The sequence below is a fragment of the Tiliqua scincoides genome, chromosome 1, assembly GCF_035046505.1.
Source record: "Tiliqua scincoides isolate rTilSci1 chromosome 1, rTilSci1.hap2, whole genome shotgun sequence".
Taxonomy (NCBI): domain Eukaryota; kingdom Metazoa; phylum Chordata; class Lepidosauria; order Squamata; family Scincidae; genus Tiliqua; species Tiliqua scincoides.
The window spans coordinates 288,633,050-288,649,609 of record NC_089821.1 but is presented as its reverse complement, the minus strand read 5'-3'; the positions used below and the strand labels follow the sequence as shown (position 1 = coordinate 288,649,609).

The following is a 16,560-nucleotide window of genomic DNA, read 5'->3' as shown; positions in this document are numbered from 1 at the left end:
AGCCTGAGGGCCAGATAAAAAGCTTCCATGGGCCACATCCGGCCCCCAGGCGTTATGTTTGACACCCCTGATCTAGCCTGTTCTCCATCTCAAACTGGCCATCAGTACCTGCAACCATATTAAAATACCAAATGGTCAAAAATAAAAACAATACATAGCAAAGTTTTAAAAAAGGATTACTTTACAATCTGATGCAAAATTTTCTCACAGAAAGACTTATCATTGAGCATGGGAAGCTGCCTTGGAATGAATCAGATAATTGTGCCTCTACTTCAGACTGGCATAAGAACATAAGCTCCACTGGATCAGGCCAAAGACCCATCTAGTCCAGCTTTCTGTATCTCACAGTGACTCACCAGGTGCCTCAGGGAGCACACAAGACAATAGGAGACCTGCATCCCAGTGCCCTCCCTCACATCTGATGTTCAGAGACAGCCTACATCTAAAATCAGGAGGTTGCACATACACATCATAGCTTGTAACCTGTGATGGACTTTTCCTCCAGAAAATTGTCCAATCCCTTTTTAAAGGCGTCCAGGCCAGATGCCATCACTACATCCTGTGGCAAGGGGTTCCACAGACCAACTGTATGCTGGGTAAAGAAATATTTTCTTTTTTCTGTCCTAACTCACTCAACAATTAATTTTAATGGATGTCCCCTGGTTCTGATGTTGTGAGAGAGAGAAAATAACATTCCCCTAGCCACTCTATCCATCACCTACATAACTTTGTATGTCTCAGTCATGTCCCCCTTCAGATGCTTTTTTCTTAGACTGAAGAGCCCCAAACTCTGTAGCCTTTCCTCATAAGGAAGGTGCCCCAGCCCAGTAATCATTTTGGTTGCTCTCTTCTGCACCTTTTCCATTTCCACTATGTCCTTTTTGAGATATGGCAACCAGAACTGGGTGCAATACTCCAGGTATGGCCTTACCATCAATTTGTACAACAGCAATTGGTCATTTTATTCTAATGCCATTGTACAAATCAATGGTAAGGCCACACCTGAAGTATTTTGTCCTGGTCATCACATCTCAAAAAGGATCTATCTCAAAAAAGGCAGAAGCTCTCTTTCAGATAGGCTTCTGTCCTGGCCCATTCCTAGACATGCCATGGACCAGACCTCGGATTATATGCCTGTAATGTACATTCTTTTCCAGCCAGCTATAATTTCTTCCCTAACACTGAACAAAGTGGGACTTTGTTCTCCAGCCAGAACAAAGTCAGGATTCTGCAGCCAGCCAGCAAATACCATTAAAAGTGTTGAACTCTTGTTTAATCACAGTAAACAGTGCTGCACCTATTTCTGGAGATTCCTCTGCTCTCTTACAATCTTTCCATGCCACAGCCACACCATTGTTGAAGGGCCTTCAACTCTCAGGGGGCTTTGTCTGCAGGAGGAAGGAGAAGACAGAAAAAAAAATTGCTTGTTATAAAACTGTTGTGCAAGTGCAGCTGAGGATGCTGCAGAGTTAGCATGAGCTCCTAATGAAATGACAGTAGTAGGGTTTTCCAAAGGTAAGGTGCTACAACTGAAAAGGCCCTCTTGATTAATACTAGATTAATACAGGCCCAGCTAATTAATACTGCAAGTGTGCTTACCAGCAGATTGGACTGGAGTTATCATTTTAATCTTGGCATGGAACCCTAGTTGAGGGCAGGTGCCTATTCCTTTGGGGGCAAAACAAAGTGCTAATTTCATTGAGGTGGAATCAAAGAGATTCCCGAAAACATGTCTATGTGACAAACAGGGACCCAGAAATGAGAGACCCATATATTTGCATTGCCACTGTCAGGATCATGTTATTATTTTGTATCACCTGTCAAATGTGTGACTTTCAGCATTTCAGTCAAAGGTTTTCAAAAGAAACAAACAAACAAGGTGGGAAAAGGAAACCAGCCAGCAGCACTGATAATTGCTATGAATAGAGAGCGGCAATGCAGCTCTTTAGCATTTCAAAGGAACTATTTCTTTTTCTCTAAACCTTTTTCAATGCTTCACATCCATCAGCAGCAACAATCCCAAAAAGAAGGAGAAAAAAAAATCTGACTCCAAACAACCATCTCCAAGACATGTTTTCAAAGGAGATTGCAATGACGGATTGTAATATATTGTGCTCGTGTGTCAGCCCAGACTGAGCTAGAGCTGTGGGGGTGACCTGTCAGTTCTAACCAAGATAAATGTTGCCTCTGACTTTCCATATTTCATTGTGCCAACTCTTGGATGATGGTTTCCCAAGCTGATAAATGCTATGGTCAGGAGTGGTGGCATCTCATGACCTAACCGTCTGTAGAATATGGTTGGTCTGCCTTTGATGAGGTTGATGATGACAAATCACACTCCAGAACTTTCTGTGAAATACGGCACTTCAAGTGAACAACATTTCACAGTGCACACCTTATGCAGCTTCTAAACTTTCTCTCTTCTTTGCCTGTCCTACAGTAGTTCATTTTCTATTTATGTTTCCCAGGTTAAGACCCCCTCCCACCTATTTCTCAATAACAGTTTCACCGAACTCCTTCCCTCCATGATTTTCAAGATGACACAACAGGAATAATTAGGAGTTTGTTTCCCAGCATGGACATCAATCTGTTGAGCATGCTAACTCCCTGTCCTTGATCTAAATTCAGTACTGCTCAACTATACTTTCTGTGCAAAGTTAGAACATTCAGACTCACCTAAATAGTTTATTTCTCTTTATTTGGTAAGGAGATAAGTTGTTCCTCAGTAGTCAGGACTAAAATAAATAAGCGTTTTTGCCAGTCACATTAAATGGTCTCCTGAATGCATATACAGGTGCCCCTGGTATCTGCGGCGGATATGTTCCTGCCCCCCCCCAGATACCAGAAACGATGAATAAGGGGGAACCTTAAATCTGTTGCTCCCTGTGTTCCACACCCATTATGTTCATTTAACTTCATTGCATTCATGTGAAGCAATAACTTGTCTTTTTTTAACCCAGCCATTTTCAACAACTGTGCCGTGGCCCACGGGTATGCTGCGAGTGGTCCACAGGTGTGCCACAGGAATTTGGGGGAAGGTCATTTATTAATAGGGCCAATGGGAGATGTGAGCCCCCACTGGCAGCATGATGTGCCTTGTCAATTGTCAAAAACCTGGTGGTGTGCCTTGACCATTTTAGTGCCTTGCCGTGAGATGAAAAAGATTGAAAATCACTGCTTTAACCAAAAATACTATAAGCCAGGGTTTCTCAAACTGTGGGTCGCCCGGATGTCAGGTAGGTCGCGGAAAGATGCACACCGCCATCTTGGAAACTGCAAATTAGGCAGGCGGCGCCATCTTGGAAGTTGGAACTGTCTTTGCATACGCTTGCTGTGTATGTCCGATGCTATCTTGGAAGCTGGCAAATTGGGCAGGCAGCCACCTTTGAAGCTAGAACAGCCTTTGCCTCAGCTTGCTTGTGTGTACTCAGAGTTCCTCCCAGGAGCAAAAGAGCGGGATGCACAGGTGCACAGGAGTGAGTGTGCCTGCTAAGTGACTTCAGGGAGCATGTTGCTGGATTATTTTGAGGTGGGTTGCATGCTCTCCCTGCAAATGGGGTGCATGTCTTTTTTGTTTGTTTCTTTCCAGTTCAAGCTCTGCCCTGTGATCCAGCTCTGGTAGAGAAATGTGCGTTCCTCTCCCCCTCCCCCTCTTCCCCCACTTCCATCCAGCCCAAGCTCTGCCTTTCCCACCCCCCTCCAAGAACTTAAACCTTGCAAGATTTTAGGTTTTTCTGGAGTCCAGTGTTTGTTTTTAGTGAAATAGATGTCTCAATTTATGAACTTTTTAAAATTACATACGTGGGAAACCCCCTGATTGTAAAGGTGACTTGTGGAGACTAGGTTAAGCATTATGGCAGAAGTACTGCTGTGCTACATTACGGTGATTGACAGCCCAGTCCTATCCACACTTTCCTGGGAGTAAGCCCCATTGATTCTAATGGGTCTTACTTCTGAGTAGACATGCACAGGATTGGGCTCTCAGGCTGCAGTCCTATCCACGTTTACCTGGGAGTAAGCTCCTTTGACTATAATGGGTCTTCTGAGTAGACGTGTATAGGATTGAGATCTCACTGACTTGGCTTAGCAAGCGTGTACTGAAGTTTGGTATTTGTGGTGTGTTCACGCAGGCCTATTTGTAGCATACCATTCTTTGGGGTGAAAATGTACAAGCAAAACCTAAAGTGACAAAGTGACATGGATTTGGTCCTTGCATTTAATTATGGAATCTTTATGGAAAGCTGATGTGATTGTTTAGAGATGGAGGGAGGGAAGGTGCATCTGTTGGTCTTATACTAGGAATGGTCTCTGAAAGGCAAGGTAGCAGTCTGTTCCTGTGCTCTCCTTTGCAGCCTATTTGTTTGGCTTTTTACTTATTAGTGAAAATACAAACTGGTGTGTGAGCAGGACACAGTTTTCTAAGCCTGATTTGCAAGTGGTGCAGCAGAAAGCCCTTTCTACAGCTTTTGTTGCTCTGATAAGCTGAGATTCTTCCAGGCTGACTTTTGCAGAATATTTGCTCTGGCAATCCTGTAATCCAGGATATTATTTTGCTTGTGTCAAGGGTGTAAATAGGTTTTTTCTCCTTATAATTTGCTATTGGAAAATGGCTGATAAATAACCCAATAAAAGTTAATAAAATACCATGAGATACTTTCCCTTTAATACAGTCAACAGGTGGCATGGTTGGTAGCAGTGGGGAGGGTGCAGTGAGAATTAAAACAAGTTTCTGAGCTGGACTATTTTCTCTTATCATTTGCAGTTTATGAATTACTAGGTGAGACCAGAGATGTCACTTCCTGCCATGACATCACGTCCAGGTTGATGATATCACTTCCTGAAGATCCCGGACAGATTGTCATTCTCCAAAGTGGGTCCCGGTCTAAAAGTGTGACAACCACTGCTATAAGCAGAAAGCTTATAGTAAGAAGCAGGCAGGCAGCTTGCAGGCTAGAGTTTAGATTAAGAGCAATCATTAGCAGGAAGTGGGAAGTTAATATTCATTCATAGTCTCCCTCTAGCCTGCAAGCTGCCTGCCTGCTTGCTTGCTGTAAACTTTCTACTTATAGTCAGGGCTTTTCTTCCCTCCTCCTTGCCCCCACCTTTTTTCCCCTGCCTGCACCACCCCGCTCCGCACTGCTGGCTAGGGAGGGATTCAAACGTCCAACCTTGTGCTCCACAGCCCAGCACTCTCTCCATTGGGCTATAGGAAAGCCTATTGTTAAAGTGTTCAGAACTAATATATAAGGACTTCAGCCCAGCTGGTAGCTATCAGTGCCTCAAGTATTAGTTCCAAACACTTTGAGCCTAGGAGCTCTGGTGGCTCAATGGCTAAATTGCAGGTCTGTGGGGGGGGGGGTTCAAATCCCAGTGAGGAATAATATATTTATTTATTTATATATATTTATTTATAATTTTTTTTAGGTGGGAAGGTGCTCCATGCCTGCAAAATATAAAGGTTGGTTGCTAGTTGCCAAAAGGGGGGCCAGTTGAGGCTGCAAAACTCCTCAAAGTTCAGTCCCAGGCAGGCTCTTTTTTGAACTTTTTTTTTTTTTAAGTCCCAGGTAGGACTTAACCCACAGCCTCCAGCAGGGGGCTCACTCCAGGAGCTTAACTGTGGGTTAAGTCCTAACTAGAACTTAAAAAAAAAAAAAGGTCAAAAAAGAGCCTGCCTGGGACTGAACTTTGAGGAGTTTTGCAGCCTCAACTGGCCCCCCTTTTGGCAACTAGCAACCAACCTTTATATTTTGCAGCCATGGAGCACCTTCCCACCTAAAAAAAATTATCCCTCATAGGGATTTGAACCCCAAGCCTCTGGCTCCACAGACCTGCAGTTTAGCCATTGAGCCACCAGAGCTCTTAGGCTGAAAGTGTTTGGAACTAACACTTGAGGCACTGATGGCCACCAGCTGGGCTCAAGACCTTATATATTTGTTCTGAACACTTTAACTACTGTATAGGCTTTCCTATAGCCCAATGGAGAGAGTTTCCTATAGCCCAATGGAGCACCTCCCCAGCTAAAAAAAAATGGGGTGTTTCACTCCAGCTGTGGCAGGAGTGCTTTTGCTATCAGGGAGCTCACACGGGATGGACGTGTGTGTGTGTGTGTGTGTGTGTGTGTGTGTGTGTGTGTGTGTGTGTGTGTGTGTGCGCGTGTGTGTGCACACGCGCGTGTATAAAAATGGTTTAAAAATAAATAAATAAATAAATAAAAAGTTGTGAGTTCCTGCACTTTTAATACAGCGGTCTGCAAATTTCACAGAACGAGGGCCACATCATATATTTTATACAGTTTCATGGGCCAACTGGGCAGCATCAGCATGAGGTCACATTGGCCAGTCTTTTTCCTTAAGGTAGGGCAGCAGCAGAATGAGGACACAATGGCTCGCAATTCTCCATCAGCCTGAGAAGCAACACCATGAAATCACAATGACCAGCCTCTCTCCTTCAAACTGGGCAGCATCACCACAAGGTCATAATGACCAGCCTCTCTTCTTCAGGCAGGACAGCATCAGCATGAGGTCACAATGGCCAGCCTCTCTCCTTCAAACTGGGCATCATCACCATTAGGTCACTATGGCCAGCCTCTCTCCTTCAGGCAGGGCAGCATCAATGTGTCACAATGGTCAGCCTCTCCCCATCAGGAAGGACAGCATGAGGTCACAATAGCCAGCCTCTCTCCATCAGACTAGGCAATGTCAGCATGATGTCTGGGGCAGGAGGTCTGGTCTAGAGGGCTGAGCCTCAGTTTGCCTGAAGATAACATCTGAAGGTCGCCAGTTCGTGGCCACTGGCACCATGAATGGTGAGACCTTGAAGCAGCTGACAAGTTGAGTTATTCCACCTGCTCTTTGGAGAGATGAAGGAGCTGCTTGTCAGCCTGTGTGGGAGGAATTTGGAGGCCAGAAAGTGATAACAGACCACAAAAGATCCATCTGAAATGTTGTGCGGTTCTTGAAAGACAGAACCTCTTCAATTGTAAAAATCCCTACGGGGATTTAGAACAGCCTGCCTATGTAAACCGCCTTGAATTAAAGTCTGAGGAGAAATCTGATGACCAAGAAAGGCAGTATATAAATACCTGTATTATTATTAATACAGGAGGCAGGAGGGCAGGAGGTCTGGTCTAGAGGGTAGAGCCTCCATTTGCCTGAAGATAACATCCACAAGGTTGCCAGTTCGAGGCCACCGGCACTGTGCGACCTTGAAGCAGCTGACAAGCTGAGCCGAGTTATTCCATCTGCTCTGAGCGTGGGAGGATGGAGGCCAGAATGTGAAACCAGATCAAGAAAGTAACACCTGAATGCTGTGGTTCTTGTAAGATAGAACATTCTTTCAAATTGTAAAAATCCCTACGGGGATTTAATAAGCTTGCCTATGTAAACCGCCTTGAATAAAGTCTTGAATAAAGACCAAGAAAGGCGGTATATAAATACCTGTATTATTATTATTAATAGAGAAGTGTCTCAATCAGCCTATCATTTGATGGGTAATGCAATGAAACAAACCATGTTGAACTACCTCCATTCTATCAAAAGTTATAGCTAAATAACCAAAGAAAGGAAAACACAACAACAAAAAGTGTTTACTTACTTTAACTCAGAACTGACTGATTGTTCTGAGAGCCAATGAGGTGTTATGATGACACAGCAGGGAACCAGTATGAGTCAGCTCTCATTTCCATGAATCAGAGCTAATACTAGAACTCTTATTCAGTTGTGTGTCTTCAAGTTGGCCACTGGTTTTTGTGTCAGTTTATTGATTTGTTGGCTGACCTGTACTGTTATATATTAAAATTAGTAAAGTTAATGGGGGTTACAGCAACCCTAGTCATTCCACTGTATTTAGGCTCTCACACTGGATGATGTAAACCCTAGTGACACCTCTGAGTAAGCTACAAACCTATCCTTGTAGTATATAAAGTTTCTAGGGTATAACTCTGTATTATGTCAATGTGACCAAGGGCCTTTGTAGGCCCTCTTTGGATCCAGTCCCACTAACATGTTGGGAGTACAGTATATGTTGCAGCTAAAACAGTCCTTCTCAAAGGGCAGCAGACTTTCAACACGTGTGCTGCTATTTGGCTTCACAAAATCCCAACAGCTATTAAATAAATGCTGTTTCCAGAGTTGTTTAATAGAGGTCATAGAGGAAAGGAAGTGCTAGCTGTTTTATATTTCCTTCATATGCAAGTTTGTAAGGTCTTTTGTCTTCCTATTCCATATTCACTTAGACCCCAAAGTGGGAATTTATCAAAGAAGACTATCAATTAAATAAGCAAACGGAAGCAAAGCAAGATTTATATAATCAGAGAAATAAACCCTAGGATGAGGTCAGTGATGAATTAAAACAAAAACTGCTAGGAAATGTCAGACGCCATGAGCCCATAAATATGTGGTGGCCAGTTATGGTTTTATTGATTGATCTGAGTTTTATTTCATATTATGTTGTTGTTTTGGTACTTGCCGTTGTTGAAAACCACCTCAGGTCTCTTTAAGAGAAAAGCAGGACAGAAATCTTTAAAAATAAGACAAGAAGAAAAGTTTCTAAATGCCTAACCTCAAAACACTGAGCAGGACACAAACTACAATGCTCTTGTCAGTTCTCTTGTCAGTGTACATGAGGGAGCAGGAACTGGCTACTCTGGGGTCAAATCCAGCCCCCTGAGGATGATTAGCCAGTGACATGGGTTTTCCAGAAAATGTTGAATCAGAACATTTTCTGAAAAGTGTCCTGATGCCTTAAATCAACTGGGATCTGACTTGGCACATTTTGATTTATGTTTCTTAAACAAAACTAAAAACATAGGCTATGTTAATTTTACATGCTGCATAAACAAATTTCAAGAGTTTCTGTAGGAGCCTTAAGTATTGAACTGAACTAATTTGATTAGGGAAATAAGTAAATAAATAAATAAAACACATCGAACATGGTTAAAATGATAAATTCAAATTACATCTAAGCTTGGAAATCGTTTTTTTTTTTGTTTTTTGTTTTTTTTTTGTGGGAATGTTTGTCAGTATTTTAAAATATGGCCATTCAGTAGTGAATGTCCTTATGGGGGAATGAAGAGGCTGAAAAGTGAAAACTGTTAGCATACTAAGAGCCAAATCCTATCCAATTTTCCAGCACCAGTGCAGCCATGCCAATGGGGCATGTGCTGCATCCTGCAGTGATGGTGCAATCATGGAGGCCTCCTCCAGGTTAGTGAGCATTTGTTCCCTTTCCTCAAGGCTGCATTGCGGTTGCACCGGCACTGGAAAGTTGGATAGGCTTGGGCCCTAAGGCTGCAATCCTAAGTACAGTTACAAGGGCATAAGGGCCCAATCCTTACCAGCCCTAGTGCTGAGCTCCAATGACAGCGCTGGGTGTTGCAGATGTGCCATAAGGTACATCCATGGCACCCGGGGAGGATGGTCTGTCGATACTCGGCCTCAGTTCCACATGGACGGACGGATGGTGCTCCTCCAGCGGTAAAGCCAGCAGTAAGCCTTCTCGGGATGGGGGAGGAAATGGGAAGTGAGTGGAACTGGGAGGATGAAGGGGAGGATCAGGTCCAGGAGGGGGGGTGGAGATTGTACCAAATGTGATTGTACAACATTTTAATCAAGGTGTATTTTTGCTTTATGGGCACCAATTTACCCATAATTTTACTCAAAAGGGGGAAAAATTGTTGTTTGTAAGTGAGATTCTAGCAGACCAATTGAAGATTTTGTATGTAATGTCCCATCTATGCTTGAGCCTCTGTGATCTATAACCATGAAGGCCTTACTTTTGGGTACTGACAAATTTAGTGCATACCTGAACCATGAGATGGGCAGCAAAGTACGCTTTTGCCCTCAGTCTAACCTGAATTGAATTGTTAGTAGCCTGTCCCCAGGGAGTACAGATGCTGGCCAACCCAGTCCTTGGCAATCTAGTATCTTTGCTCTCTGTTGAGAGAGAGCAAATAGCTAGCAAACAGTCCTGCTCAGTAATAGCTAGTATTGACAGATTTAATATTGGAGAGGTGTCTTTTGCCCTCAGGCAAATGGCAGAGGCAGCAATGCTGCCCTCCAGACCTCTCTTTGTACTTGGAGACCCCTGAAGGTGGAATCACAGCTTGCAGTTTGTCTATCACCTCCTATGCTTCTTCTCTGTCAGTAAAGTTCCTGTGTCAGTAATGGTTCAGGCTGGACTCCTGTTAACTTTCAAGCTGCTGAATTTTTTTTTTTCATGCTTGCTTTCCTTCCCTCTTTCAGCCATAACACACTTTTTCTTTATACACAGTGAGCTTTAGACATTTGGGAGCTAGGATGGTATCATGGTTCTGAAGTTACAGTCCAATCCTAACTAACAGCTGTGCTACACCAATAGCATAGGGCAGTGGTTCCCAAACTTTTTAGCACCAGGACCCACTTTTTAAAATGACACTTTATCAGAACCCACCTAGATATAAGAGACTTAAAAAAGAGATCTAGAAATCAATAACATTATTTCTTCAAGTAATAATTACCAGAAAAAAGATGCAGACATTTTATCTCCCTATACTTACACAAGCTTGCTAACTGCAGGAGCTGAGTTCCTTGCAAACCGCTGGAGCTGAGCTCTTTGCAGGGCAATAAGCAGCTTTCTGATATTTGAATAGCTTCAGGGCTTGATGCAATTAGTTGTCTGATCTTTCCATCCCCAGTGTTTTCACTGGAGGCTCTGCTTGGGGCTTTGAGATGCAGCAAAAATTGGGTTGCAAACCACCAATGGGTCCCGTCGCACAGTTTGGGAACCACTGGCATAGGGACACCCGTGCAGCCTAAACCAAATTCTATGCTGGCAGCTCTGCCATACCCCAAGGGCAAGCACAAAGCAAGGGCTGCCAACGTACACAAAGAAGCAAGGCACAGAAGAAAAAATGCCCCAAGGGGCAGTGTGTTCTGCCACAGCTTCTCCCCACTGTGCCTCATGCCCACTTAAGGCTGATTAGTTTCCCTTGTGAAACTCACCAGTGCTGCAAGCAAAAGTCAGAGTTCAGTTCCAGTCCACAGGTTCCAAGTAAACCAGTCCAATCAATGAGAGTTGCCAAATCAGAGTCCAGAGCCAATAAGCCAAGTTACAGTCCAAGGTCAGGTTCCAGGTAAGTCAGTCAAATCAGTCAGGGTATCCAAGTCACAGTCCGAGGTCAGATTCCAAGTTCAATAAGCCAAGTCAGTCAGTCTCCTCTCCAACCTGCACTCCTTCTACAACCCACAAACCCTTCCTGCCTCAGGTGTTCCTTATATCCCTGAGGTCCCTATTGCCTTCAAGTGGCTGCAGTTGTGCAGCACACTCTGCTGGATGCCCAGGCCTTACCCTTAAAGGGGCCACTGCTGACACCACATCTACCTCCTTGCCAGATCTTCCTTGATTCCAATACACAGTGGCCAAGCTGCACATGCTTTTATGCAAATGCCCGAAGTCTACGAGCAAAGGTGGGAGAACTGGAATGTCTGGTGACAAGGGAAAACATTGACATAGTGGGCATAACAGAAACCTGGTGGAATGCGGAGAATCAGTGGGATACTGCAATCCCGGGCTATAAACTCTACAGGAGGGACAAGCAGGGGCGTGTTGGAGGTGGGGTGGCCGTTTATGTTAAGGAAGGGATAGAATCCAGCAAAGTAGAGACTGAAGGTGGGTCCAACTGCACCGTAGAATCTCTGTGGGTTAAATTAACAGGCTTGTGCAGCGATGTAATACTGGGGGCGTGCTATCGTCCTCCAGACCAGAAATCTGATGGGGACCTTGAAATGAGGAAACAGATCAGGGAGGTGACAAGGAGGGACAGGGTTGTAATCATGGGGGACTTCAATTATCCTCATATTGACTGGGACAATTTGTGTTCTGGTCACGATAAGGAAACCGGATTTCTTGACATGCTAAATGACTGTGCCTTAGAGCAGCTAGTCACGGAGCCCACCAGAGGACAGGTGACTCTGGATTTAATATTGTGCGGTATGCAGGACCTGGTTAGAGATGTAAACGTTACTGAGCCATTGGGGAACAATGATCATGCTGCGATCCGTTTTGACATGCACGTTGGGGGAAGAATACCAGGCAAATCTCTAATAAAAACCCTTGACTTCTGACGGGCAGACTTCCCCCAAATGAGGAGGCTGGTTAGAAGGAGGTTGAAAGGGAGGGTAAAAAGAGTCCAATCTCTCCAGAGTGCATGGAGGCTGCTTAAAACAACAGTAATAGAGACCCAGCAGAGGTGTATACCGCAAAGAAAGAAGGGTTCCACTAAATCCAGGAGGGTGCCCGCATGGCTAACCAGCCAAGTTAGAGAGGCTGTGAAGGGCAAGGAAGCTTCCTTCCGTAAATGGAAGTCTTGCCCTAATGAGGAGAATAAAAAGGAACATAAACTGTGGCAAAAGAAATGTAAGAAGGTGATACGGGAAGCCAAGCGAGACTATGAGGAACGCATGGCCAGCAACATTAAGGGGAATAATAAAAGCTTCTTCAAATATGTTAGAAGCAGGAAACCCGCCAGAGAAGCGGTTGGCCCTCTGGATGGTGAGGGAGGGAAAGGGGAGATAAAAGGAGACTTAGAGATGGCAGAGAAATTAAATGAGTTCTTTGCATCTGTCTTCACGGCAGAATACCTTGGGCAGATACCGCTGCCCGAACGGCCCCTCCTGACCAAGGAGTTAAGTCAGTTAGAGGTTAAAAGAGAAGATGTTTCAGACCTCATTGATAAATTAAAGATCAATAAGTCACCGGGCCCTGATGGCATCCACCCAAGAGTTATTAAGGAATTGAAGAATGAAGTTGCAGATCTCTTGACTAAGGTATGCAACTTGTCCCTCAAAACGGCCACGGTGCCAGAAGATTGGAGGATAGCAAATGTCAAGCCGATCTTTAAAAAGGGAAAGGGAAACTATAGGCCGGTCAGCCTAACATCCATACCGGGTAAGATGGTGGAATGCCTCATCAAAGATAGGATCTCAAAACACATAGACGAACAGGCCTTGCTGAGGGAGAGTCAGCATGGCTTCTGTAAGGGTAAGTCTTGCCTCACGAACCTTACAGAATTCTTTAAAAAGGTCAACAGGCATGTGGATTTGGGAGAACCCGTGGACGTTATATATCTGGACTTTCAGAAGGCCAGTCCCTCACCAAAGGCTACTGAAAAAACTCCACAATCAGGGAATTAGAGGACAGGTCCTCTCATGGATTGAGAACTGGTTGGAGGCCAGGAAGCAGAGAGTGGGTGTCAATGGGCAATTTTCACAATGGAGAGAGGTGAAAAGCGGTGTGCCCCAAGGATCTGTCCTGGGACCGGTGCTTTTCAACCTCTTCATAAATGACCTGGAGACAGGGTTGAGCAGTGAAGTGGCTAAGTTTGCAGACGACACCAAACTTTTCTGAGTGGTGAAGACCAGAAGTGATTGTGAGGAGCTCCAGGAGGATCTCTCCAGACTGGCAGAATGGGCAGCAAAATGGCAGATGCGCTTCAATATCAGTAAGTGTAAAGTCATGCACATTGGGGCAAAAGATCAAAACTTTAGGATATAAGCTGATGGGTTCTGAGCTGTCTGTGACAGATCAGGAGAGAGATCTTGGGGTGGTGGTGAACAGGTCGATGAAAGTGTCGACCCAATGTGCGGCAGCAGTGAAGAAGGCCAATTCTATGCTTGGGATCATTAGGAAGGGTATTGAGAACAAAACGGCTAGTATTATAATGCCGTTGTACAAATCGATGGTAAGGCCACACCTGGAGTATTGTGTCCAGTTCTGGTCGCCGCATCTCAAAAAAGACATAGTGGAAATGGAAAAGGTGCAAAAGAGAGTGACTAAGATGATTATGGGGCTGGGGCACCTTCCTTATGAGGAAAGGCTACAGCGTTTGGGCCTCTTCAGCCTAGAAAAGAGACGCCTGAGGGGGAACATGATTGAGACATACAAAATTATGCAGGGGATGGACAGAGTGGATAGGGAGATGCTCTTTACACTCTCACATAATACCAGAACCAGGGGACATCCACTAAAATTGTGTGTTGGGCGGGTTAGGACAGACAAAAGAAAATATTTCTTTATTCAGTGTGTGGTCGGTCTGTGGAACTCCTTGCCACAGGAAGTGGTGCTGGCGTCTAGCCTAGACGCCTTTAAAAGGGGATTAGACAAGTTTCTGGAGGAAAAATCCATTATGGGGTACAAGCTATGATGTGTATGCGCAACCTCCTGATTTTAGAAATGGGTTATGTCAGAATGCCAGATGCAAAGGAGGGCACCAGGATGAGGTCTCTTGTTATCTGGTGTGCTCCCTGGGGCATTTGGTGGGCCGCAGTGAGATACAGGAAGCTGGACTAGATGGGCCTATGGCCTGATCCAGTGGGGCTGTTCTTATGTTCTTATGTTCACATGGCAAGTGAGCTGTGTAAGCAAGCCACACATGCACAGCGACCTCCTGGCAACTAAGCTGAGCATGGCTAGTGACCAAACTGTGCATATGCAGTGAACCAAGTGCAACCAACATACATAGCACAATTCCGTGCCTGCCCTCACACAGGTAAGCCCCACTGGGGAGCCAATCCCCAGGAAGGCACATCAAAGGCAGCTTCCACAGGGTGCAATCTGATACACGCCTCCCAAGGAGTAAGCGCCATTGAACACAGTAGGCCTTACCCCTGAGCAGGCAGATATAAGGTTACACTTTGTAAATATAAAGTACATTGGTTGGCAATCTTCAGTCTTGAAAGACTATGGTATAAGCCTACAGCACCCGGTATTCCCAGGCAGTCTCCCATCCAAGTACTATCCAGGCCTGACCCTGCTTAGCTTCTGAGATCAGACAAGATCAGGCATGTGCAGGGTAACAGTTGCTGCAAAGTACACATTGAGGCTACAATCCTATCCACACTTTCCTGGGAGTAAGCCCCACTGACTATAGCATGACGTACTTCTGAGTAGACATGCATAGCATTGGGCTCTGAGTTTTCTAACATTATTTACTGCATCACTGTTTGGTGGGGAAAGCTGTACTGATGTCAGCTCTGCTCCGGAGAAAACAGCACAGCCATGCACCTTGTGATGGACATAGTCATAGAACAGCAGACACCTTCCTCTCCTCTGTTGGCATCCATCACAGGAGTTGTGCAAGCACACTGCCTTCCTTGAGGCAAGCTTGGCATTCAGATTGTGTTCCCACAAAACAGTGATGCTGTGAATAACATTAGCAAACTTAACATTTACATGATACATAAACACAGTGTCCCAGCTGTGCCCTGAAATAAATGTAGCTAATGTAAATACAGGCACTAATGGGGATTAATGATTTCAAAATCTCCCTTGGTGAAGAATAATTCACTGGTGCTGTGTATTTTTTGGCTAGGCACATTATTACTGTTCCCTCCTCCCCTCCTTCCTCCGCTCTCAGTCCCACCTCATTCTGTCTCATTCTCCTCTCCCCCTTTAGGGATTCATACTTATGTCCCCCATCCCACTAAGAAAGAATTAATTCTTTGGCACCTATCCTCTCTCCTTCTTTTTCTTTTCATCTCCAGAGGGAAAGCCTACATTGCATAGCCCTCCTCTCCACTAGCCTGATGAGCTCTCTTCCTTACCTATGTTCTGCATGTCACACCAGTAGCGTACTAGTGGGGGTGCAAAGCACTAAGTTTTGCAGGGAGCTTTGCAAGTGGCCCCTACTCCTCCCCTCTGGAGCCATTCCAGGCCGCTAGAGCAAAACAGAAGGAAATGGAAGCAAAAAGGAAGGCTACCTGTGCACCAGAAATGATAGAAGCAACAATCTTATTGTATTGGATTAATAAGCCACCCTGGGGTTCCTTTTGAATGAAAAGGTAAGATATCCAAAAAAATTGAGCTACTTTGCTGAAGCTAAGCAGATCTAGGCCTGGATGGGTGACTACCTGAGAACCCTAATTTATGCCTCCGTGATGGAAGAAAGGAGGGCTATAAATGACAACAGAAGATGGTATGCTCAGCCTTGGCGCCACAATTCTCCACCTGCAATATGAAAATAATAAAAATGACCATACCGAGCAGCTTTATTAGAAGAATTATGAACAGCTAATAGAATTGTGCATCACTTTGAGCATTAAGGAAAAGGTCAATAGAAACAGTCTGTATCATTATAAGCAGTAACATAGAAAGCATTCACAGATTGGCCCGGAATTATATCATTCATTGCTAATAGCTCCACAAACAATACCCAGTAGGTGGCCATGACATTTGCACAGCCACATTCCACAAAGCAATTAGTACAGCAGTGGATATGCTTTCTGGCAGGGGGTGGGGTCGACAGTATTGCATTTTCTTTTTATGATTGATATTGTTCTTAGTATGTATTTAGGAAACAAAAAATACAAAAGAGGCATAACCAAAGCAAACCTGTTATGGGAAACATGGCTAATATTTTCTTATCAAGGACAGAGGAACCATAAGGGTGCAGTTCCAGTCAATTATGCTCTTGGAGCACGTAGAAGGATCATATTGTCTGTAGTTAAAGAATATTGCCGTTTGAGTGATGAGAAGTGTTATATAGTGGGTCCATGCGAATCAAGGAAGACATAGTGATAACAGCTC

The 16,560-nt window shown here is 44.5% G+C and overlaps 1 pseudogene; it reads right to left on the bottom strand.

Annotated features, from left to right (window-relative positions):
- Window positions 1–14,725: 14,725 nt before the first annotated feature.
- Window positions 14,726–14,845, bottom strand: LOC136637180 (5S ribosomal RNA; annotated as a pseudogene).
- Window positions 14,846–16,560: the final 1,715 nt, after the last annotated feature.